Source organism: Garra rufa, chromosome 1 (assembly GCF_049309525.1).
Source record: "Garra rufa chromosome 1, GarRuf1.0, whole genome shotgun sequence".
NCBI lineage: Eukaryota > Metazoa > Chordata > Actinopteri > Cypriniformes > Cyprinidae > Garra > Garra rufa.
The window spans coordinates 88,070,779-88,095,615 of NC_133361.1; the positions used below are offsets into that span (position 1 = coordinate 88,070,779).

Here is a 24,837-nt window from a genome sequence, read left to right on the forward strand (position 1 = left end):
AAAATATTATGTTCTTAAGCACGTGCAATCTTATTTATTCATCTATCAAGATAAATCATTAACTAATACTTCTTATTTTAATGAATCTCTTACTATAGTACTTTGCAAAGTCTATTTCTTTTATAATTTTTAATCAACATTTTCTTTATTTATTATTATCTATTAGTCCCTATTATTCAGGGCTCTCTCTCCAATCTGACCACACTCAAGTGTTTGTCCGGGAGGGGCACGCACATCTGGTCCCCCCTTTTCTGGAGTTTTTTCTCCTCACTCACACAGACACAGACACAGACACTGACACATACATTTACACAGACTACTCTACACTCTTCTTGAGTGACCTGTCAGTTCTACTCGCTCTTTCACTGAAAAGTTTCCTTAAAAACAGTAAAAAAGCAGTACTCTGAAGGATTTTTGCCTATCAGTACAGACCTCTGTAACCTCCTAACTCCTCTACAGAGCGGTATCCATAGGACTTTACTTTATCTGCTTCACGTTTATTGCTATCCTCAAGGCCCACTTAACAATAAACACAGATCATATTCAGCTCTTACACAAAACAAATCAAATACACTTAAACAACTTAACATTCCCTGATACACTTCCTCAACACAGGGAAACAATCTGGCAAGTTTGCGCTCTGTCTCATTGATTCACTTCCTCTACACAATGAAGGCAACCCTTGCAGAAATAAAGCCTACCTCTTGTAGGTCTTTTGCCTAGGACTTCTCTTTTAACACTTTAAACATCTAACATAAACTTTACACTTATAAAAATATTAAAATCTGTATTCCCTATTCTTCTCAAAACCAAAACAACAGAAAACACAGATCAATGCATGCATTTAGTTCTTTTAGACTCAAAACCCCTTTTATTATTTTTAAATTTGGAAGAGCAAATATCTGAGTGTTCTTACCATCCTGGGCAGACCTGGCTGAACAACACAAACTAATTATGCAAGCAAAAACTGCCTACCTTTTTTAGTGGCCACTGTCTATGTTGCTCAGTCCAGACAGCCCAAAATGGTCTTTCACCCGTGCTCCTTTCCAATCCTGCCGACAACGCCAATATGAAGTGGTTTTTCCCTCGCTGCTTTGAAAGATCACATAAGTCTTGGGGTTTTGAATCCAGAAGATAAGACTTTATTAACAAAGTAACAAAGAATGAGAAACCCTCTGCAGGAGAATCTGTCGGGTCTCTGTTTGGCATTCTTCCTTTATAGCGTTTCTCCTAGGCGTGTTCTAACATTCCACACATATGGTTCTCCTTAAGTCCGGTATCAGGAAACGGACTGGGGCCACTATTTACATTAGGGAAGAGGCCCCATCATATATCAGGTGTCTAATGTCAAAACAGAACGTGCAACTTGAGCATATAAGGTATGTCTTCACATTTCCAGATGGCTATGTTTTTCCTTAAGTGGGCCTTCTCAAACACAGGCAATACACGGTTATAATAGTCAAAAAACTTGATTCATAAATGGCTATAGTCACATTGATGATACTTAATTATGATTAATAAAAATCTTCTTCAACATTCGGCTGAAGGTGCTGATCCACTATCTGCTCTTGGTACGGACTGGAACCGGGGGACTGTAGTGACCATCAGATCGGAATACAGAATGGATCTGGTGGCTACGGTGACCTCAGAATAAGAAGAAACAGACTAATATTAATGTAGATGCAAAAGTTCCATGTTGCCACAAAGTCAATACCCAATACCCCACCGGGATGACTTGAAAATACAGTCAGCATCGGCAATTTTTGCCAGTCTCTCTGGAGGCTTGTTGAGAAAGATAGTCTTGCTTCGTTTTGTTTCCTTTTATTGGCGTGGCTGGTTGTTGGTCCTCGTCAAAGAGGTGTCCACCGATCATAGCGTGCCGGAGCCAGAAGACTTGTTGTTTTGTCAATATGTTCTCAAGACTTTGCGGCAGTTATCAATAAACTACAGCACAGTCACAGCTCGCCGCTACCCATCGTAAACAGGTTGGGCCTGTCTGTTCCGGTGGGCTCTCAGTGGTGCTAAAGCATCAAATGAAGAGGATGGGATTGGAACCCACACAAACCAAGGCGTGCCGAGCACAACGGACTAGCCTTGCATCGCCTTAACCACTCGACCACCTTTCGTTTTGTGCGGTCCTTTTGTTTAACACTCCCGATTCAGACCACCAGCTCATTAGTAGAGCGCTCGGTGAACTGAACTGAGTGTGTCAGATAGGGAAGACACACAAAAATTGCAGAGTGGGGTCCCCAGGACCGAGGATCACTGCTAAATGTACCGAACGACGAGGATGGGATTCGAACCCACGCGTGCAGAGCACAATGGATTAGCAGTCCATCGCCTTAACCACTCGGCCAAAAACAGGGCAAAAGGGACTGCTATGGGTGGGGGAAAAGAAAAAATGAGAAAAAAACAAGGGGAAAAGGAAAATGAGGAAAAAAAATAAAGGGGAAGTGAAAATTTAAAATGTATTGGAATTCCAACCCCCACTTTTTTTACCCTTTAACTTACTTTAACAAATTACAGAAAAATACATATTTCTACATATTTTACATAATCACAAAACAACTATTCAATTTAGTAAAATTGAAATAATAAAACAAAAAACATATTTCCAAAAAAATATGTTTTATTTCAACAGCTAAATATTGACATATGACAAATTACACTCTATATATGCATTACATGCTCCTTTTCAAAAATCTTAAGTCTCCAAGCACGCTGTCGGTTCTGAGGAGGTGGTGCAGCTGATGGCTGCTGGCCTTGCGGAAGGGAAGACCAATCCTGAGATTGCGGTGCTGGAGCTGATGAATGTTGGACCGGTGGAAGGGAAGACCATTGCTTCTGAAAATAATTTTTATTTAATCAAGTATGAGCTCCATACTTGATTTTACTATGAGCCAAAACCTAATGTATAAAATGTTACTCAGCAAACTGTTCTCTTTTATTGTCTAAAGATTCAATAAACCTTTACACCTAAAATATTTTTTATTTATTTATACACAACTAATCATTTTCCTGACTAATATTACTTAGAGCGATATTGCCACTTTGATCATTATAAGTGATTGCTTATCCATTTGTCGTTTTCTGTATAGATTATAAATAAACAAATATATAAATAAAATATTATAATATATAAAATATAAATAACCTTATATTTATTTGCTACCACCTCCACCCTAGTACATCCCTGCATCTTTCTATTCTATTCTATCCTATCCTATTCCATTCTATCATCTATAGCACAACTGTACATACCACTTATGTATTTCTAAATTTATTTGTCTATTTATATTTACATATGTGTACTTTTTTATTCTCATCTTATTTTTATTGTCTGTGTGATGTTGTCTCCATGTACTGGAAGCTAATGACACTGAAACAAATTCCTTGTATACACAAGCATACTTAGTATCAGAAAGAGTTTTATTGCCAAGTATGCTTGCACATACAAGGAATTTGTTTCAGTGTCATTAGCTTCCAGTGTGTATGTGTGTGTGTATATATATAATATGATGAATGTTTAACTAAATAAATGTTTTAATATGATACAAATGGTAGTCTACATAGCTTTTTTAACACTTAAGAGTTTTTCTGAACAATATTTCAGGCTTTACAGCACAAATCAAAAGCATTCTTCTGTTACAAAAAAAAAAAAAAAGATTAGTATTCTGTTGAGATTAAACCATAAAGGGTAAAAAAAGTGGGGGTTGGAATTCCAATACATTTTAAATTTTCACTTCCCCTTTATTTTTTTTCCTCATTTTCCTTTTCCCCTTGTTTTTTTCTCATTTTTTCTTTTCCCCCACCCATAGCAGTCCCTTTTGCCCTGTTTTGGATTGTTAGGACTTGTGTTAGGACTTGTAACAAATGTTTAGGAATAGTTAGGCCGGCTGACCACTGGAAGGTACGGCCACGACTACGGCGACCCTGACGTCCTCTGTCCCGTTGTCGACCTCAAAGTTGGCTGAAAAAACAATGAACTGGTTACCGCTTTACTGAAATCGCCTAGCGTGAAACTCCTAAAGGGGAAAACAGCCCACCACAAGCAACGAAAAATTCATGAAGCAAACACTGTACGTGAACTCTTTCACGTCTTTAAGCGTACGCCGACACACGGTAGTGCTGGACCGGCACGACTGCAAGCTGAGGCCGCCGACAAGAAGATGGTCCTTCGCCTGAACAGGGACTTGACCCCTGGACCCTCAGATTAAAAGTCTGAAGCTCTACCGACTGAGCTATCTGGGCTCTTGTGTTTTGTGTGCCTCTTACTTTTTATATAAGAACACTTTCTCCACAAGCCGCCTGGCAGAAGCTCACTTGCCACAGGAGCTACGGGACAAAGGCTGCACGCAATTACATCAGAGAGAGCGAAGGCCAAAGGCCTTGGAAGGCTCAACCACCGTCGCAAGAAGCTAAAGGTAAAAGGGGGAATGCCCGACCACATTCGGCATGGCTCGAACCTGCGCGGGGAGACCCTAATGGATTTCAAGTCCATCGCTTTAACCTCTCGGCTAAGACTACGCCTGCCTGTGGACCACCTGCTCTCTTGGCTGGAGGCGGGCAGCACAGGATCCCGCCGAGCTTCAGGCGCATAATTCAACTGAAGGGTGAGTTGGCAAAAAGGAGCTGGACGTCCCCGTCGCTTAACAGCAAAGGGCTGCCGTGACCCGGTTTCGAGCATTATTTTCTGATGGCTTAAAACTGGCACCAAGCGCCTGCGTTGGTGGTATAGTGGTAAGCATAGCTGCCTTCCAAGCAGTTGACCCGGGTTCGATTCCCGGCCACCGCATTGTTTTCTGCTGCGGTTGACCTCGAAGCAGAACTCCTTCTGTGACCTCTGTCTGCACCAAAAGCTTTTGGATGAGTCGTTCGACAGCAGCAGAGAACTAGTTCTCCCCGTTGGGGAATCTAACCCCGGTCTTCCACGTGACAGGCGGAGATACTGTCCACTATACTAACGAAGAGTTGCGCTTGCTGTTCTTCGCTCTCAGCACACGCGACTGCACCCAACTTGCCAAAACGAGCCCCTACTCCATGAAATACCAGATTGACCTGCCACGAGCTAAAGTCTCTCAATATCTTGAATGCTACACATTACAGTGGGTCATTATTTGGACCGCTTTATTTCATTTAATATTTTTTTTGGCCTCTAATACGGGGGCATGAAAAAAGAGATGACATTACCTTGATCGGGTTTGTGAATACTGGGTGAGGGAAGGGACTTTTGTGACTTTTACCTCTCCCATTTGGAGTGAGGGGGGTGACGAAAATCATGTTGGCAGGTGTCGGCACCCTAGATTACCCTTGGTGAGCGTAGTGGTTTACCACAGTGAGCGCACAGGTCCAAGGGCATAGAGACACATCTCGAGTTTCTCGTCATTAGCGCATAAATCTTTCGCCTTTTACTAAAGATTTGCGTGGAGGGGAACCTTTGCGAGTGACCTGTATTTTTGGGGGCTCTGCTCACAGCAGAGCTACACTATAGTGTCAAGAGCAGAGTCAATCTGGCCACCCGCCAGCGTGCAGTGGAACGACGCGCGCCTCGTCATGGTCTGTGTTGGCAGCCTTTGCGCTTCCAGCTTCGCAGCTTCAAATTTCTTTAGCCAGCATGGAAAGACAGCGCTCTCTCGTCCATGACGGGATACAAACCCTGGACGGGCTCAAACAAAGATGGCTTCAGCTCTTTTGACCCTATCAGTGACTCGTGCACTTTGAGCCTTCTTTGTTGACCCCGAAAGCCAGCCTCTGCTGCCTGCGTTGTTGGTATAGTTTAACTGGCACCGCACCCGTACGAAAAATGGAGGTGGCAGAAAGGAGCTCAGTGAACAAAATGCCTGCCGTGACCCGGATTCGAACCGGGGTTGCTGCGGCCACAACGCAGAGTACTAACCTCTATACGATCACGGCGCACCACTGGCTCACACCTGGCGGTGCCGGCCGTCCGAATTGAAAAAAAAAAGGGCTAGCGGCGCTTTATATTACTGTGGAGAGCGGGCACACAAATCCGTGCTAGGGACACGGAAGAAAAGGGCCCAGCCACTTCTCCTCAGCAACGGTGAAGAGCGTAGTCGGCAGGATTCGAACCTGCGCGGGGAGACCCCAATGGATTTCTAGTCCATCGCCTTAACCACTCGGCCACGACTACGGCGACCCTGACGTCCTCTGTCCCGTTGTCGACCTCAAAGTTGGCTGAAAAAACAATGAACTGGTTACCGCTTTACTGAAATCGCCTAGCGTGAAACTCCTAAAGGGGAAAACAGCCCACCACAAGCAACGAAAAATTCATGAAGAAAACACTGTACGTGAACTCTTTCACGTCTTTAAGCGTACGCCGACACACGGCAGTGCTGGACCGGCACGACTGCAAGCTGAGGCCGCCGACAAGAAGATGGCCCTTCGCCCGAACAGGGACTTGAACCCTGGACCCTCAGATTAAAAGTCTGATGCACTACCGACTGAGCTATCCGGGCTCTTGTGTTTTGTGTGCCTCTTACTTTTTATATAAGAACACATTCTCCACAAGCCGCCTGGCAGAAGCTCACTTGCCACAGGAGCTACGGGACAAAGGCTGCATGCAATTACATTAGAGAGAGCGAAGGCCAAAGGCCTTGGAAGGCTCAACCACCGTCGCAAGAAGCTAAAGGTAAAAGGGGGAATGCCCGACCACATTCGGCATGGCTCGAACCTGCGCGGGGAGACCCTAATGGATTTCAAGTCCATCGCTTTAACCTCTCGGCTAAGACTACGCCTGCCTGTGGACCACCTGCTCTCTTGGCTGGAGGCGGGCAGCACAGGATCCCGCCGAGCTTCAGGCGCATAATTCAACTGAAGGGTGATTTGGCAAAAAGGAGCTGGACGTCCCCGTCGCTTAACAGCAAAGGGCTGCCGTGACCCGGTTTCGAGCATTATTTTCTGATGGCTTAAAACTGGCACCGAGCGCCTGCGTTGGTGGTATAGTGGTAAGCATAGCTACCTTCCAAGCAGTTGACCCGGGTTCGATTCCCGGCCAACGCGTTGTTTTCTGCTGCGGTTGACCTCGAAGCAGAACTCCTTCTGTGACCTCTGTCTGCACCAAAAGCTTTTGGATGAGTCGTTCGACAGCAGCAGAGAACTAGGTCTCCCCGTTGGGGAGTCTAACCCCGGTCTTCCACGTGACAGGCGGAGATACTGTCCACTATACTAACGAAGAGTTGCGCTTGCTGTTCTTCGCTCTCAGCACACGCGACTGCACCCAACTTGCCAAAACGAGCCCCTACTCCATGAAATACCAGATTGACCTGCCACGAGCTAAAGTCTCTCAATATCTTGAATGCTACACATTACAGTGGGTCATTATTTGGACCGCTTTATTTCATTTAATATTTTTTTTGGCCTCTAATACAGGGGCATGAAAAAAGAGATGACATTACCTTGATCGGGTTTGTGAATACTGGGTGAGGGAAGGGACTTTTGTGACTTTTACTTCTCCCATTTGGAGTGAGGGGGGTGACGAAAATCATGTTGGCAGGTGTCGGCACCCTAGATTACCCTTGGTGAGCGTAGTGGTTTACCACAGTGAGCGCACAGGTCCAAGGGCATAGAGACACATCTCGAGTTTCTCGTCATTAGCGCATAAATCTTTCGCCTTTTACTAAAGATTTGCGTGGAGGGGAACCTTTGCGAGTGACCTGTATTTTGGGGGGCTTTGCTCACAGCAGAGCTACACTATAGTGTCAGGAGCAGAGTCAATCTGGCCACCCGCCAGCGTGCAGTGGAACGACGCGCGCCTCGTCATGGTCTGTGTTGGCAGCCTTTGCGCTTCCAGCTTCGCAGCTTCAAATTTCTTTAGCCAGCATGGAAAGACAGCGCTCTCTCATCCATGACGGGATACAAACCCTGGACAGGATCAAACAAAGATGGCTTCAGCTCTTTTGGCCCCATCAGTGACTCGTGCACTTCGAGCCTTCTTTCTTGACCCCGAAAGCCAGCCTCTGCTGCCTGCGTTGTTGGAATAGTTTAACTGGCACCGCACCCGTACGAAAAATGGAGGTGGCAGAAAGGAGCTCAGTGAACAAAAAGCCTGCCGTGACCCGGATTCGAACCGGGGTTGCTGCGGCCACAACGCAGAGTACTAACCACTATACGATCACGGCGCACCACTGGCTCACATCTGGTGGTGCCGGCCGTCCGAATTGAAAAAAAAGGGCTAGCGGCGCTTTTTATTACTGCGGAGAGAGGGCACACAAATCCATGCTAGGGACACGGAAGAAAAGGGCCCGCCTACTTCTCCTCAGCACTGGTGAAGAGCGTAGTCGGCAGGATTCGAACCTGCGCGGGGAGACCCCAATGGATTTCTAGTCCATCGCCTTAACCACTCGGCCACGACTACGGCGACCCTGACGTCCTCTGTCCCGTTGTCGAACTCAAAGTTGGCTGAAAAAACAATGAACTGGCTACCGCTTTACTAAAATCGTCTAGCGTAAAACTCCTAAAGGGGAAAACAGCCCACCACAAGCAACGAAAAATTCATGAAGCAATCACTCTATGTGAACTCTGTCACATCTTTAAGCGTACGCCGACACACGGCAGTGCTGGACTGTCACGACTGCAAGCTGAGGCCGCCGACAAGAAGATGGCCCTTCGCCCGAACAGGGACTTAAACCCTGGACCCTCAGATTAAAAGTCTGATGCTCTACCGACTGAGCTATCGGGGCTCTTGTGTTTTGTGTGCCTCTTACTTTTTATATAAGAACACTTTCTCCACAAGCCACCTGGGAGAAGCTCACTTGCCACAGGAGCTACAGGACAAAGGCTGCACGCAATTACGTCAGAGAGAGCGAAGGCCAAAGGCCTTGGAAGGCCCAACCACCGTCGCAAGAAGATAAAGGTAAAAGGGGGAATGCCCGACCACATTCGGCATGGTTCGAACCTGCGCGGGGAGACCTGTCATCTCTCGCCTGCCTGTGGACCACCTGCTCTCTTGGCTGGAGGCGGGCAGCACAGGATGCCGCCGAGCTTCAGGCGCATAATTCAACTGAAGGGTGAGTTGGCAAAAAGGAGCTGGACGTCCCCGTCGCTTAACAGCAAAGGGCTGCCGTGACCCGGATTCGAGCATTCTTTTCTGATTGCTTAAAATTGGCACCGAGCGCCTGCGTTGGTGGTATAGTGGTGAGCATAGCTGCCTTCCAAGCAGTTGACCTGGGTTCGATTCCCGGCCAACGCATTGTTTTCGGCTGCGGATGACCTCGAAGCAGAACTCCTTCTGTGACCTCTGTCTGCACCAAAAGCTTTTGGATGAGTCGCTCAACAGCAGCAGAGAGCTAGGTCTCCCCGTTGGGGAATCTAACCCCGGTCTTCCACGTGACAGGCGGAGATACTGTTCACTATACTAATGAAGAGTTGCGCTTGCTGTTCTTCGCTCCCAGCACACGCGACTGCACCCAACTTGCCAAAACGAGCCCCTACTCCATGAAATACCAGATTGACCCGCCACGAGCTAAAGTCTCTCAATATCTTGAATGCTACACATTACAGTGGGTCATTATTTGGACCGCTTTATTTCATTTAATATTTTTTTTGGCCTCTAATACGGGGGCATGAAAAAAGAGATGACATTACCTTGATCGGGTTTCACTTTATTTCACTTGATATGTCTGACAGCATAGTTTGTTAAAAAGCCCAATATTTAAAATGTGTAATAAGTAACAATAAAAGATTTACTCATCAAAATAAATTTTTAAGACACTTAATAAATTTAGTGAAAAAAGGTTTCTGCACCGAAACATTGCAATTTTGATTTTTAGATAGAATCGCAAACTCTCACATTTGTAGTTTTTAATATGTTTAGCACATATTATAAAATATATTTAAATATAAGTTTCAGTGAAAAATAACCTTAGGGGTTATCCCGAAGTTTCAACGTCACAACATTAACTTTTTCTATTAACTATTTCATGTGGTGAAGGTACACACAGCTATGAATAAATGATAAAGAAAGCAAACCAATTACATTTAAAAGAATTAGATTTGCAGAAAACACATAGTTTGTGCTTAAAATACTTAATAATAAGCCAAATCAAGGAAAGTAAAAGAGTCAAGCAAGCATCAACATAATATAATATATGAAAGTCTGAAAATATTAAATGCAATTAGACAATGTTAAAAGACTATTCATAGGCATAAATGTAGCCAGATCTTTAATTTGGCTGGTAGTCGATTATAGATAAATTTCACCACGTGCAGTGATTTAACCAAAAATCACTAATTCTTGATACTAATAATAAGCTTTAATTTGACATGAATTTTTTTGATGATTTTATTGTATTTTACACCAAAAAAAATTGTGATTAAGATCTGCACACAGTTTCTTAGTACATCGTGTGAGTGATTTAGGAGCGACTGTTTTAATGAATATGAAATTGTGCATTTATTTAAAACAGTGTGAACTGTGAACTATTTATATATAAAAAATAAAAATAAATCTATTTATTAAAAAAATAAATTGTACCAATAACAAGCTTAAATTTGGTATAAAACACATTTATGTTGTTTGGTCAAAGGGAATTTTGTACCACAAAAACTGATCGATATATTAGCTTTTTTTAGGCAGAAAAAAATTAATAAACAACCCTGACGACAGTGGGATGGAAGATAATGGTGGCAGCAGTGTAAGTACTAATAGAAAATAAAGCAAGGCAAGGCAAGTTTATTTATATAGCACATTTCATACACAATGGTAATTCAAAGTGCTGTACATAAAAGGAATTAAAATCATAATAGCATAAAAATCATACAAATTTATAATAATCACAACAATAAAAACAAAATTTAAGAACATTTAAGATGATTTAAAAAATGATTTAAAATTAATTAATACAGTAAAATGATTGTACATAAAATAATGCAATCTGTTCGGACGTAGCACAGTGCTCATTCAATAAATGCACAACTGAACAGATGAGTTTTGAGTCTGGATTTAAATGTGGCTAATGTATTAGCACATCTGATCTCTTCTGGAAGCTGATTCCAACTGCGGGCGGCATAATAGCTAAAAGTGGATTCCCCTTGTTTTGTGTGAACCCCTTGATATTAACCCTTGAAAATAAATAAAATGTAAATTGTAAAGATAGTGAATATTTTTTCATTACTTTATTATTTTTTTCCACAGGCCACTACAGAAATGATCACTACAACTGTGAGTTTACACTTGTAATTCAGTTATAAAAATATTTGTCCTGCTCCTCCTGCTGAAGACAATGAGGAAAATGTAATGTATACAGACTATACTCTATAACTATGTACTGTGTGATGAGGAAGAGCAGGACGAAGTGCAGGAATATTTTTTTTTTAGTTCATAGTTTTTTTTAAATAAATAAAAAAAGTTTAAAATGTTTTATTTTTTATGTAAATAGTTCACAATTTATTTTGTTTTAAATACATTTGTTTTAATAAATATTTTTCATATATTTATTTGTTGAATTCACAATTATTTATTTGCTCCTAAAGAACTCCTCATTCAATGCATGAAAACATTCAGTTCAAAGGTAGTCCTTGAGGCTCCCCACCGAGTGTTGAAATCAGACCAGACCTTTGTGGATTATACAGTCAAAACATTTTTTAAAAAGACAACACATTTTGAAGCTATTGCTGATGTTTAGTTCTGTTGAGTCAAATTAAGCCGCAGGGTCCACTCCTGGTGGTGCCCTTCCGTCAATTCCTTTAAGTTTCAGCTTTGCAACCGTACTCCCCCCGGAACCCAAAGACTCTTGGTTTCCCCCGCGCTGCTAGACCGGTCATGGGAATAACGCCGCCAGATTGTGAGTCGTCATAGTTTACGGTTGGAACTACGACAGTATCTGATCGTCTTCGAACCTCTGACTTTCGTTCTTGATTAAAGAAAACATTCTTGGCAAATGCTTTCGCTCTTGTCCGTCTTGCGCCGGTCCAAGAATTTCACCTCTAGAGGTGCAATATGAATGCCCCCGTTCCTGTTCCATTATTCTTAGCTGCAGTATTTAGCGGCGACGGGCAGCCTGCTTCGAATTAATTTTTTCAAAGTAAAGGTGCGGGGGACCGGACACCCAGTCAAGGGCATCCGGGGGGGGGGGGTGCAACTACGAGTTTTTTAACTGCAGCAAGGTCAGTATATGCTATTGGAGCAGGAATTACCACGGCTGCTGGCACCAGACTTGCCCTCCAATGGGTCCTCACCCAGGGGTTTAGGATACGCTCATTCCCCGTCTCCCATGGTCACCATGGTGGGCGCCGTAAGTACCATCGAAAGTTGATAAGGCAGACATTCGAAAGAGACCTGTATCGTTATTTAACCTCTCAATTTCTGGCACCACTCAATCAATGGTACCAATAATAAGCTTTAATTTGAAAAAAACATTTATATAGATTTTAGTGTGGTCATATAATATTATATATACAGTGGTATTAAAAAGTGCTGGCCCCCTTCCTTTTTTGAATGTTTGTCACACTTTAATGTTTCAGATCATCAAGGAAATTTAAATATTAATCAAAGATAACACAAGAAAACACAACATGGAGTTTTTGAATGAAGTTTTTTTTTATTATGAAGGGAAACAAATTCCAAACCCACATGGCCCTGTGTGAAAAAGTGTTTGCCCCCTAAACTTAACCGTTTGGGCCACCCTTAGCAACAACAACTTTTGTTATATCTTGCAGTCTGTTACAGCGCTGTGCAGGAATTTTTGGCCACTCATCTTGGCTGAATTGTTGTAATTCAGCCATATTGGAGGGTTTTCGAGCATGAACCACCTTTATAAGGTCATGCCACAGCATCTCAATAGGATTCAGGTCAGGACTTTAACTAGACCACTCTAAAGTCTTAATTTTGTTTTTCTTCAGCCATTCAGAGATGGATTTGCTGGTGTGTTTTGGATTATTGTCCTGCTGCAGAACCCAAGTTCGCTTTAGCTTGAGGTCACGAACAGATGGCTGGACATTGTCCTTCTGGATTTTTTGGTAGACAGCAGAATTCTTGGTTCCATTTATCACAGCAAGTCTACCAGGTCCAGAAGCAGCAAAACAGCCCCAGACCATCACACTACCACCACCATATTTTACTGTTGGTATGATGTTCTTTTTCTGAAATGCTGTGTTACTTTTACGCCAGATCTAATGGGACACACATCTTTCAAAAAATTCAACTTTTATCTCGTCAGTCCACAGAGTATTTTCCCGAAAGTCTTGGGGATCACCAAGAGGTTTTCTGGCAAACCTGAGACGAGCCTTTATTTTCTTTATGCTCAGCAGTGGTTTTCGTCTTGGAACTCTGCCATGAAGGCCATTTTTGCCCAGTCTCTGTCTTATGGTGGAGTCATGAACACTGACCTTAACTGAGACAAGAGAGGCCTGCAGTTCTTTAGATGTTGTGAAGTCTTTGTTTTGTTGCTGCACTCTCAGGGTAATTTTGGTCAGCTGGCCACTCCTGGAAAGGTTCACCAATGTTCCATGTTTTCGCCATTTGTGGATAATGGCTTTCACTGTGGTTCGCTGGAGTCCCAAAGCTTTAGAAATGGCTTTATTACCTTTTCCAGACTGATAGATCTCAATTACTTTCTTTCTAATTCATGCCTGATTTTTTTTTATACCTCAACATGATGTGTAGCTTTTGAGGATCTTTTGGTCTACTTCACTTTGTCAGGCAGGTCCTATTAAAGAGATTTCTTGATTGCGAACAGGCGGGGCAGTAATCAGGCCTGGGTGTGGCTAGAGAAACTGAACTCAGGTGTGATAAACCACAGTTATGTTTAATATTAAAATTTGTTTGATGATCTGAAACATTCAAGTGTGTCAAACACGCAAAAAAAAAAAAAAAAAATCATTATTCATCATTAAGGGAGAGCTGCACTGCCTTATAAGGTTGACAACAGATGATACTTCATTGCTGGCTTTCTCATGCTGCATCCTATCGGGTTATTGCCCCAGTCTTCACCTTACTTTATCAAAACAACGTTATAATAGGAAGACTGTCAAACTGTCTGTCTAGCATTGTAAAGTGGATGAATGTAAACTTTTTAAAATTGAACAAAGATAAAAATGAAGTTCTTATTTTGGGTAAAAAATCTGAGCGGGAGAGGATTGAAGCGGAATTGGGTTCCTTAGCCTCACAATCTAAGAAAGAGGTAAAGAACCTGGGAGTCATTTTGGATTGTGATCTAAGTTTTAAGTCACATATTAATCATGTTACAAAAACATGCTTCTATCACTTGAGAAATATTGCCAAGATTTGCCCTTTTCTATCTCTTAATGATGCTAAAAAACTAATTCATGCGTTTATCTTCTCTCGACTCGATTACTGTAATGCTGTGTACACTGGTTTACTTAAGGGTTCTATAGTTAAGCTGCAGTTGATACAAAATGCAGCAGCTAGAGTATTAATGAAACTGAAGAAACGAGAACATATTACACCGGTTTTAATGGAATTACATTGGTTACCAGTACACCAAAGGATTGATTTTAAGATTCTTACAATAGTTTATAAAGCATTACACAACCGGACACCTTCTTATATTTTCTGACTGTTCATCAAGATACAGTCCTAACCGAATGCTACGTTCTTCTAGTGCTGGACTTTTAACATATTACACAGTAAATCTCAAGCAATCTGGCGGTACTTCTTTTAGCCACTATGCTCCATCTCCATATGAAACCAAGGAGATGTCTAGTCTATCCAGTTCCAACTAATTATATTTAATGTGATCCCGTCCACGAGCTACGTCCCATTGATATTCAAATTAGTGCTACAAGCGCGGCAAGGACCGGAGTATCTGTACGCGAGGAAACTCCCACATCACCGCAAACAAAGCAACACGACTTTTCAAGTTCATCTTGGTTACTGTAGAAGACGTGCTGTGAGGAATAAGACTTATATTTACCTCGATCAGAAGAAGGACGCGATACAACGCAAACCCAGCAGGAGGAGACATTTACATGAGTCTTTAATTTGCCTTTCGTTCTTTTGCTGTTATTTACTTTGACAAAACGTATACACATTTTACTAGTTAGACTTATTAAGTTGGCTTGGGAAAGCCAACTTACTGAAATCCTATTTAAACTTATTATTATTCTTATTTTTCTGAGCGGAAAATATTTAGACACCTACTCCTCCTAGACCGTTCAAGCTACATACTCCAAACTCGGGTCAGATCTTCATACTGTTCTAACTTAGATTGCTATATCTTTTCAGACTGTTTTGAGTTATGGTTTTCTTAAAAATTAATATTAAAAATCATAAAAAGGTTTAATGTGAACTACTAGAAGCCATTGATACTCAATTAAGCTTTAAACTATCTATGTTCTTTCTAACTAATAACTTATCTATCTATCTATCTATCTATCTATCTATCTATCTATCTATCTATCTATCTATCTTCAAACCTTATCTATCTATCCATCTATCTATCTTCAAACCTTATCTATCTATCTATCTATCTATCTATCTATCTATCTATCTATCTATCTATCTATCTATCTATCTATCTATCTATCTTCAAACCTTATCTATCTATCTATCTATCTATCTATCTATCTATCTATCTATCTATCTATCTATCTTCAAACCTTATCTATCTATCTATCTATCTATCTATCTGCTAAAATCATGCTAGCAACTTGCTAGTCATTGCTAAATAATGCTAAAATCATGCTAGCGACTTGCTAGTCATGCTAAAATCATGCTAGCGACTTGCTAGTCATGCTAAATAATGCTAAAATCATGCTAGCGACTTGCTAGTTGTGCTAAAATCATGCTAGCGACTTGCTAGTCTTGCTAAAATTATGCTAGCGACTTGCTAGTCATGCTAAAATAATGCTAAAATCATGCTAGCGACTTGTTAGTCGTGGTAAAATCATGCTAGCGACTTGCTAGTCATGCTAAAAATCATGCTAGCGACTTGCTAGTCATGCTAAAATAATGCTAAAATCATGCTAGCGACTTGCTAGTCGTGCTAAAATCATGCTAGCGACTTGCTAGTCATGCTAAAAATCATGCTAGCGACTTGCTAGTCATACTACAATCATGCTAACGACTTGCTAGTCATGCTAAAATCATGCTAGCGACTTGCTAGTCATGCTAAATAATGCTAAAATCATGCTAGCGACTTGCTAGTCATGCTAAAAATCATGCTAGCGACTTGCTAGTCATACTACAATCATGCTAACGACTTGCTAGTCATGCTAAAATCATGCTAGCGACTTGCTAGTCATGCTAAATAATGCTAAAATCATGCTAGCGACTTGCTAGTCGTGCTAAAATCATGCTAGCAACTTGCTAGTCATGCTAAAAATCATGCTAGCGACTTGCTAGTCATGCTAAAATCATGCTAGCGACTTGCTAGTCATGCTAAATAATGCTAAAATCATGCTAGCGACTTGCTAGTTGTGCTAAAATCATGCTAGCGACTTGCTAGTCTTGCTAAAATTATGCTAGCGACTTGCTAGTCATGCTAAAATAATGCTAAAATCATGCTAGCGACTTGCTAGTCGTGGTAAAATCATGCTAGCGACTTGCTAGTCATGCTAAAAATCATGCTAGCGACTTGCTAGTCATGCTAAAATAATGCTAAAATCATGCTAGCGACTTGCTAGTCGTGCTAAAATCATGCTAGCGACTTGCTAGTCATGCTAAAAATCATGCTAGCGACTTGCTAGTCATACTACAATCATGCTAACGACTTGCTAGTCATGCTAAAATCATGCTAGCGACTTGCTAGTCATACTACAATAATGCTAACGACTTGCTAGTCATGCTAAAATCATGCTAGCGACTTGCTAGTCATGCTAAATAATGCTAAAATCATGCTAGCGACTTGCTAGTCGTGCTAAAATCATGCTAGCGACTTGCTAGTCATGCTAAAAATCATGCTAGCGACTTGCTAGTCATACTACAATCATGCTAACGACTTGCTAGTCATGCTAAAATCATGCTAGCGACTTGCTAGTCATGCTAAATAATGCTAAAATCATGCTAGCGACTTGCTAGTCGTGCTAAAATCATGCTAGCAACTTGCTAGTCATGCTAGCGACTTGCTAGTCGTTCTAAAATCATGCTAGCGACTTGCTAGTAATGCTAAAATCATGCTAGCAACTTGCTAGTCGTGCTAAAATCATGCTAGCGACTTGCTAGTTTTGCTAAAATCATGCTAGCGACTTGCTAGTCATGTTAAAATAATGCTAAAATCATGCTAGCAACTTGCTAGTCATGCTAAAATAATGCTAAAATAATGCTAGCGACTCGCTAGTTGTGCTAAAATCATGCTAGCGACTTGCTAGTTTTGCTAAAATAATGCTAGCGACTTGCTAGTCATGTTAAAATAATGCTAAAATAATGCTAGCGACTTGCTAGTCGTGCTAAAATCATGCTAGCGACTTGCTATTCATACTACAATCATGCTAACGACTTGCTAGTCTTGCTAAAATCATGCTAGCGACTTGCTAGTCTTGCTAAAATTATGCTAGCGACTTGCTAGTCTTGCTAAAATTATGCTAGCGACTTGCTAGTTTTGCTAAAATCATGCTAGCGACTTGTTAGTCATGCTAAAATAATGCTAGCGACTTGCTAGTCATGTTAAAATAATGCTAAATTCATGCTAGCAACTTGCTAGTCATGCTAAAATAATGCTAAAATCATGCAAGCGACTTGCTAGTAATGTTAAAATCATTCTAGCGACTTGCTAGTAATGCTAAAATAATGCTAGCGACTTGCTAGTCATACTAAAATAATGCTAGCGACTTGCTAGTTTTGTTAAAATCATGCTAGCGACTTGCTAGTCATGCTAAAATCATGCTAGCGAATTGCTATTCATGCTAGAATCATGCTAGCGACTTGCTAGTCATGATAAAATAATGCTAAAATCATGCTAACGACTTGCTAGTCATGCTAAAATAATGCTAAAATCATGCTAGCAACTTGCTAGTCATGCTAAATAATGCTAAAATCATGCTAGCGACTTGCTAGTCATGCTAAATAATGCTAAAATCATGCTAGCGACTTGCTAGTCATGCTAAATAATGCTAAAATCATGCTAACGACTTGCTAGTCGTTCTAAAATCATGTTAACGACTTGCTAGTAATGCTAAAATCATGCTAGCGACTTGCTAGTCATGCTAAAATCATGCTAGCGACTTGCTAGTCATGCTAAAAATCATGCTAGCGACTTGCTAGTCATACTACAATCATGCTAACGACCTGCTAGTCTTGCTAAAATCATGCTAGCGACTTGCTAGTCTTGGTAAAATTATGCTAGCGACTTGCTAGTTTTGCAAAAATCATGCTAGCGACTTGCTAGTCATGTTAAAATAATGCTAAAATCATGCTAGCAACTTGCTAGTCATGCTAAAATGAATGCTAAAATAATGCTAGCGACTCGCTAGTTGTGCTAAAATCATGCTAGCGACTTGCTAGTTTTGCTAAAATAATGCTAGCGACTTGCTAGTCATGTTAAAATAATGCTAAAATCATGCTAGCAACTTGCTAGTCATGCTAAAATAATGCTAAAATAATGCTAGCGACTTGCTAGTCGTGCTAAAATCATGCTAGCGACTTGCTATTCATACTACAATCATGCTAACGACTTGCTAGTCTTGCTAAAATCATGCTAGCGACTTGCTAGTCTTGCTAAAATTATGCTAGCGACTTGCTAGTCTTGCTAAAATTATGCTAGCGACTTGCTAGTTTTGCTAAAATCATGCTAGCGACTTGTTAGTCATGCTAAAATAATGCTAGCGACTTGCTAGTCATGTTAAAATAATGCTAAATTCATGCTAGCAACTTGCTAGTAATGTTAAAATCATTCTAGCGACTTGCTAGTAATGCTAAAATAATGCTAGCGACTTGCTAGTCATACTAAAATAATGCTAGCGACTTGCTAGTTTTGTTAAAATCATGCTAGCGACTTGCTAGTCATGCTAAAATAATGCTAGCGACTTGCTAGTCATGCTAAAATCATGCTAGCGAATTGCTATTCATGCTAGAATCATGCTAGCGACTTGCTAGTCATGATAAAATAATGCTAAAATCATGCTAACGACTTGCTAGTCATGCTAAAATAATGCTAAAATCATGCTAGCAACTTGCTAGTCATGCTAAATAATGCTAAAATCATGCTAGCGACTTGCTAGTCATGCTAAATAATGCTAAAATCATGCTAGCGACTTGCTAGTCATGCTAAATAATGCTAAAATCATGCTAGTGACTTGCTAGTCGTTCTAAAATCATGTTAACGACTTGCTAGTAATGCTAAAATCATGCTAGCGACTTGCTAGTCATGCTAAAATCATGCTAGCGACTTGCTAGTCATGCTAAAAATCATGCTAGCGACTTGCTAGTCATACTACAATCATGCTAACGACCTGCTAGTCTTGCTAAAATCATGCTAGCGACTTGCTAGTCTTGGTAAAATTATGCTAGCGACTTGCTAGTTTTGCTAAAATCATGCTAGCGACTTGCTAGTCATGTTAAAATAATGCTAAAATCATGCTAGCAACTTGCTAGTCATGCTAAAATGAATGCTAAAATAATGCTAGCGACTCGCTAGTTGTGCTAAAATCATGCTAGCGACTTGCTAGTTTTGCTAAAATAATGCTAGCGACTTGCTAGTCATGTTAAAATAATGCTAAAATCATGCTAGCAACTTGCTAGTCATGCTAAAATAATGCTAAAATAATGCTAGCGACTTGCTAGTCGTGCTAAAATCATGCTAGCGACTTGCTATTCATACTACAATCATGCTAACGACTTGCTAGTCTTGCTAAAATCATGCTAGCGACTTGGTAGTCTTGCTAAAATTATGCTAGCGACTTGCTAGTCTTGGTAAAATTATGCTAGCGACTTGCTAGTTTTGCTAAAATCATGCTAGCGACTTGTTAGTCATGCTAAAATAATGCTAGCGACTTGCTAGTCATGTTAAAATAATGCTAAATTCATGCTAGCAACTTGCTAGTCATGCTAAAATAATGCTAAAATCATGCAAGCGACTTGCTAGTAATGTTAAAATCATGCTAGCGACTTGCTAGTAATGCTAAAATCATGCTACCGACTTGCTAGTCATACTAAAATAATGCTAAAATCATGCTAGCGACTTCCTAGTCATGCTAAAATCATGCTAGCGACTTGCTAGTCATGCTAAAATCATGCTAGCGACTTGCTAGTCATGCTAAAATCATGCTAGCGAATTGCTATTCATGCTAGAATCATGCTAGCGACTTGCTAGTCATGCTAAAATAATGCTAAAATCATGCTAGCGACTTGTTAGTCATGCTAAAATCATGCTAGCGACTTGCTAGTCGTGCTAAAATCATGCTAGCGACTTGCTAGTTGTGCTAAAAATCATGCTAGCGACTTGATAGTCATACTAAAATCATGCTAACGACTTGCTAAAACCATGCTAGCGATTTGCTAGTCATGCTACAATAATGATAGCAACTTGCTAGTCATGCTATAATAATGCTAAAATCATGCTAGCGACTTGCTAGTCGTGCTAAAATCATGCTAGCCACTTGCTAGTCGTGCTAAAATCATGCTAGCGACTTGCTAGTCATGCTAGAATCATGCCAGCGACTTGCTAATCATGGTAAATCATTCTAGCGACTTGCTAGTCATGCTAAAATCATGCTAGTGACTTACTAGTCTTACTAAAATCATGATAGCAACTAGCTAATCATGCTACCACCCTGGGTACCCTAGTAACCTCATATCTATCTATTCACATTTAAACTATATCTTCTAACTATTTATATCTATAAATCTTTCTATTTTCAAACTATTTGTATCTATCTAGCCTATCTATCTTCAAACTTTATCAATCAAACTAAAACTATTTCAAACTGAAAACCTTTAAACTTTCTTTAAACTAAAAGCTTTTAAAACTACTTAAAACTTACTGGCTAGGCTTTCTCAAGCCAACTTAAAGTTTGCTAACAAACTTTTTATCTAGTTCCAAACTATAATTCCTGACTAAATCAAATGGACCATTATGAAGTATGTTTGATCGCATTGCATCTTACATGATGCCATTAGGGTGTAAAAGTAAAATGCGTGCTTGCACTGAATATATGTTTACATCACGTTTATTAGTAATATAGTGCTAAAAAATAATTATCAGTTTCTCAGTACTTTTTGTTATTTAGTGATCTGAAACCTGCTCAACAGATGAATCCTGCTGTCTTTCCCTTGAGTCTCTTCAAACTGTTTTCCTCTGAGAGCGCTGTACAAACTTCAGATGATACAGATAAAAATCCAGTACAAATACAGATAAATTGTGCACGCACTTTATTATTATTATTCTTTATTTGGCATGGACATCACAATTACATTGGACCATATGTATTTGCTTAAGTGTTTTAGCACACATGCTAATTTTCAACACCTGTCCAAGGGAGGCTAGTTGTTAAAAAAAAAAAAAATAATAATAATAACAATAATAATAAGTTACAATACATGAAAAGAAATAATAATAATAAAAATATTAGTAACATTACAAACAATAAAATAAGATACAAAAAAGTTTATTTACATACACAAGCCATAAAGCAAAAGCAACAGGATCAACCAATAACCCAATAATAGACTATTTATGTAAGCACAGCTGTTTTGTTTTTAACCATCGTTTGAGTCCTATATTAAAAGTATTCCCATTGTTTTCTAATTTTAAAGTAGCAGGTAAGGCATTCCACAGTTTTGGCCCCTTCACAGAGAAAACAGACTGACCAAAAGAGGACTTATAATTTGGAACAAGACAGTCAGCACTAGTAGTGGCTCGTGTGTTTGCCCTATTAGAGCTTTGACGCCTACAGATTAATTCAGAAAACAGCAGTGATGCATGATTCTTCAGACATTTAAAAAACAGTTTAAGGAAATTAAAATCAATTAAGCTATCAAAACCAAGAAGGTTATGCTTTCTTAAAACATCACAATAATGCCATCGCATAGGTTTCTGGTCCATAACTTTTATTGCCCGTTTGTATATTGAGACAATAGGCTTCAGTAAAGTTGGAGAGGCTTGCGACCATGATGTAATGCAATATGATAAATGTGACAAAATCATTGCATGCATGTATAATCTTGCAGTTTGACAAGACAAATCCTTTCTAATAATAAGGAAACAATTTAGATTTGGTTTGACCTTCCTTCAAATATTCTTAACTTAACTATCAAATTTTAAATTCTTATCCAATATAATGCCAAGATACTTGACTTCATTCACTACTTCTTAATATGCACCCTTAATACATCCCTTGCAGGCTTATTTCGTATAGAGAAGCATATAGAAGCTGTTTTCTTAACATTAAGAGTTAAATGTGACATCTCAAGCCATCTTGAAATTTTCTGCAATGCCTGAGTCAGATGCTCACCTGCCTAGCTAGGTGTTTTAGCAGACACAAGGATGACAGAGTCATCTGCATACATCTGACTGTTGACACCCGGACAGCAGTTAGGTAGGTCATTTATATACATTGCAAACAACAATGGGCCAAGTACTGACCCTTGCGCTACTCCCAAGCTGTTTGCACACACAGGTGATCTCAACCCATCAACCCTAACACATTGCTGTCTCCCCCCAAATAGGACCCAAACCACTGTAAAGCTTCTGTTGACATTGCAAACTGATTTAATTTATTTAATACAATGCTATGATTAATAGTGTCAAAGGCCTTCTTTAGGTCCAGGAACACTGCCACCACTACATTTCCTTTATCCAATGAGACTTTTATTTTGTCAAGCAAATAACAGTTAGCTATTTCAGTGGAATATTTATCTCTTAATCCGACCTGCTGTGGATGAAGCAACTGGTTAGACTCTAAATGTTCTGCTAGTTGTTTGGCAACAATCTTTTCCAGAACTTTAGAAACTACAGGTAGAACAGCAATAGGCCTATAATTACTAACTACCTCCTTATCTCCCGATTTATAGACCGGTGTAATTATTGCTGTTTTCCAACTCTCTGGGAATGTTTTTGCTTGTATTGACAAATTTACTAAATAAGTAATTGGCTCCAACAGACAACTTTGGTATCTCTTGATTAATTCAGCGTGAATGTCATAGATGTCCTTAGACATAGAATTACGCACATTTGCAATCACTTTCTGAACCGTATCACGAAATTCCTCTTTGATATAAAATAAGCCTGTATGGTCAGAATTAAATTCTTTAGCAAATGACTCAATATACTTAAAATGACTTGCTAATTCTTGTACGGATTCAATGAAAAAACTATTACAAACATTTGCTATAGCCTCATTACTATGCATCATATTACTTCTAACTTGAAGAAAATTTATAGTAGAATGTTTTTGCCTATTTGAATTTGACAGTCTAATTATATGTGGCCACAATTTAGAACTGTTGCCACTGGCCTCCTCAATTAATTTGAAAAAATAATTAGTCTTAGCCTTTAGCAACACTGATACAACTTTATTCCTCAAGCCAGTGTAAATAAGATGGTCAGTATAAGATTTTGTTAATAATGACTTTTTAAGAGCAAGATCTCGCCTTTTAATAATCTGAAGAATATCACTGTTAAAACATGGAAGAGAGAATTTCTTAGGCCGACTCTTCCAGGTTTACGTATATTTACCTATTAATTCACTTAAAATAAAGGCAAAATTGCCTGCACTTTAATTTAAGTCTGACTCTTTAATAACCTTTTCCCAATTAACTTCCTTCAAGTCATGTTCAAAGTTAACTACTTTTGACTTGGGAATTCCTGTTGTTAAAATCTGATTTTCTGTTTTATTATGATGAGGTAAACGTTTTCTAGTTAATTTTCTTACGATCAGTGTCATGTTATGGTCTGAAAGACAAGTAATAAGATCATATATTTTCATTACCCTCTCTGGTCTATTCGTGAAAATCAGATCTATAAAAGTTTCACTTTTTCTTGTGATTCCAGTGGTCAATTGTTTAAAATTAAATTTCTCCATACTTAATTTCAACGGTGATTTAACATTTTTAACTATCCAATTAATATTAAAATCACCAGACATCATACATTCACAGCGGTTATCAACAAGAGAAAGAAGATTATTTTGTTCATTATAAAACTTTACATCATGACATGAAGGATTATAAAGCACAACTATATTAAATTTCATATTTGGAGAAAGAATAAAATTTAATCCCAAACACTCCATGTTCACCTTCAATTCAAATTGTAAACATCTAAAATGCTCCCTTATATAAATTAAAACAACACCACCCCTTCCACTGACCCTATCTCTCCTATAACAAGTATATCCTGGTACATTAATTAGGTCAGTAAGAACATTATGATTCAACCAAGTCTCAGAAATACACACACACACACACAAAAAAAAAAAAAAAAAAAAAAAAAATCCATATTGGAATCAATAAGTAAATTCTGGATCTGATCTATTTTTGGTAGTTTACTTCATATATTTATATGTCCTCCCAGAATTCCTTTAGGTTTATTCCCAGAGTTCCAGATGACCTTAGCATGTTTCACAATTTGAAAGAGTCTTGACTTCCTGTTTCAATATTGCATGATTTATTGCATGCCTTTTGGCTCTTGTAAAACTCTGTTGGCATTCGTCCGTTATTGCAGACGGCCATTACAGTAATGGCAGTCTGTAACTGGCATATAAGGATTAATGCGAGGCATAGAACTCACCTCAGTGTCTATGTAAGTGATCTCAGACTGATCAAACACTACTGCCGCTGCTTTTACTCCTGCTAGACAGCACAGCTCTGCATTTTCCACTTTATCCACAATTGGTAACTTCAGCCGCTGCCCAAGTTCTGCTTTTACTCCTGCTAGACAGCACAGCTCTGCATTTTCCACTTTATCCACAATTGGTAACTTCAGC

At 39.7% G+C, this 24,837-nt stretch overlaps 6 non-coding genes across 6 annotated transcripts; 2 read left to right on the forward strand and 4 right to left on the reverse strand.

Moving 5' to 3' along the window:
* The first annotated feature begins 5,367 nt into the window (after positions 1 to 5,367).
* On the forward strand, positions 5,368 to 5,482 carry LOC141291045 (U5 spliceosomal RNA). Its single transcript, XR_012340270.1, has one exon. It is a non-coding gene; the product is annotated as a U5 spliceosomal RNA (small nuclear RNA).
* A 359-nt stretch (positions 5,483 to 5,841) lies between these two features.
* trnah-gug (transfer RNA histidin (anticodon GUG)) lies at positions 5,842 to 5,913 on the reverse strand. The gene has a single exon. It is a non-coding gene; the product is annotated as a tRNA-His (tRNA).
* Positions 5,914 to 6,069: 156 nt separating this feature from the next.
* On the reverse strand, positions 6,070 to 6,151 carry trnas-aga (transfer RNA serine (anticodon AGA)). Its single transcript has one exon. It is a non-coding gene; the product is annotated as a tRNA-Ser (tRNA).
* A 1,441-nt stretch (positions 6,152 to 7,592) lies between these two features.
* Positions 7,593 to 7,707, forward strand: LOC141291199 (U5 spliceosomal RNA). Its single transcript, XR_012340296.1, has one exon. It is a non-coding gene; the product is annotated as a U5 spliceosomal RNA (small nuclear RNA).
* A 359-nt stretch (positions 7,708 to 8,066) lies between these two features.
* On the reverse strand, positions 8,067 to 8,138 carry trnah-gug (transfer RNA histidin (anticodon GUG)). The gene has a single exon. It is a non-coding gene; the product is annotated as a tRNA-His (tRNA).
* A 154-nt stretch (positions 8,139 to 8,292) lies between these two features.
* Positions 8,293 to 8,374, reverse strand: trnas-aga (transfer RNA serine (anticodon AGA)). Its single transcript has one exon. It is a non-coding gene; the product is annotated as a tRNA-Ser (tRNA).
* Between the last annotated feature and the right edge of the window lie 16,463 nt (positions 8,375 to 24,837).